We start from the raw sequence: 1,475 nt of genomic DNA, 5'->3' as shown, positions 1-1,475 counted from the left end.
AAACTAAGTTTTTAGCAAAACTCAATTTATAACCACATAAACATATGTCGGCACAATAATCCATTGTATTATGCATTTTATTGATTTTTAAAATATAAATGAAGTAGCTTGGCTAATTAATTTCAATATATCATTTTCAGTTTTAGACCCTAAAGCTTGCATTATTAATAGTAGGATTAGTTACCTTGTAATATCAAGAAAACAAATATTGTAAAAGGCACGTGGGTTAGTCAAAGATTCATGTTACACTTATAAGAGAGTTGGTTCAATATTTTCGTCACACCTCAATTCCGCGTACAAAATCATGAAAATAAAGAAAAATAGCGTCTGAAATGAAAGGGGAAAAAAAAATCTGAGATGTAATGTAAACTGAGGAAACCGTGTAATCTTATAGAGATTTGAAGTGATGTTTCGAAAAGGAAAAAAAATAATTTAAATATTTAGTGCATGAATCCCCCGAAATATAACAATGTGCTAATTTCTATTATGAATAATCATTTTTTGAAAAAAAAAAAACTGAAAAACTAAGTAGAACCCCCCTAATTAATACAACTTATTTAGAAACAACTTTTTAATATGTAAAAACTGTTATGAAAGCCGAAACAAAATATTTTAAAAGGCTGAGTATTCTTTTTCTATGATTTTATTGAGGACAATTTATTATATTATCTTAAATATTTTTTTATGACATTATTTCTCAAAATGTGTGCCTGAATTCACTTAAAATACGTGGCTTTTATGGGTCTCAACCGTTAGTATGGGAAGCTTGTTGTCTTGTCGGTAGAACTAAGAATGTCTACATACCATTTCCAAAGTTGCGATACCAAATGAGAGGCACACATTGATTGGAGTAAAATTTTAGTAATCACTTGGTTATAATATATATCCCATTTTCTTTTTCTCATTTTTATTATACTATATATATTTATTTTTATTTATCTTTTTCACTTTTCATTCCTTTAAAGCTAAAAATAACTAACTGTAAATCAAAAAGCATAGAATAGAATAGTGTATGGTGAGTGAATGATTATAAGGGTGGTCCATGAGGACCACGACCTCTTTTTGTTTCGGCCAAAAAGCTAGGGTCCTACATGCCTATTAGCAATTTAGCATGCTTTATTATTTATCTTTTTATTTTTTTTAAAGGGTTGAAAAGTCTTTTATGGTGTGAGGTATCCTATATTTTTGCACCCAACCGACACACACATATATATCAAACTAAATCGATAATGTGTTTTTTTTTTTTTTCTTTTTAGATAACATCGAATTTAAATGTTAAAAAAACTTGAAAAAATGAAAGTATGTAAAAGCTAGTGTATAACGTATATTTAATTGCTGAATATATACATGCATTTAGCGGTTATTATAAATTAAGTGCATACAAATAATGAAAGACCAATAATTTTGGTACATTTTCCTTTTTTTGGGGGGTCCAAATAAAATGAGCCTTAAACAATAGTCAACAACCGTGTTCC

The sequence above is a fragment of the Arachis ipaensis genome, chromosome B04 (genome assembly GCF_000816755.2).
Source record: "Arachis ipaensis cultivar K30076 chromosome B04, Araip1.1, whole genome shotgun sequence".
Lineage (NCBI taxonomy): Eukaryota > Viridiplantae > Streptophyta > Magnoliopsida > Fabales > Fabaceae > Arachis > Arachis ipaensis.
This window is presented reverse-complemented; position numbering follows the sequence as displayed.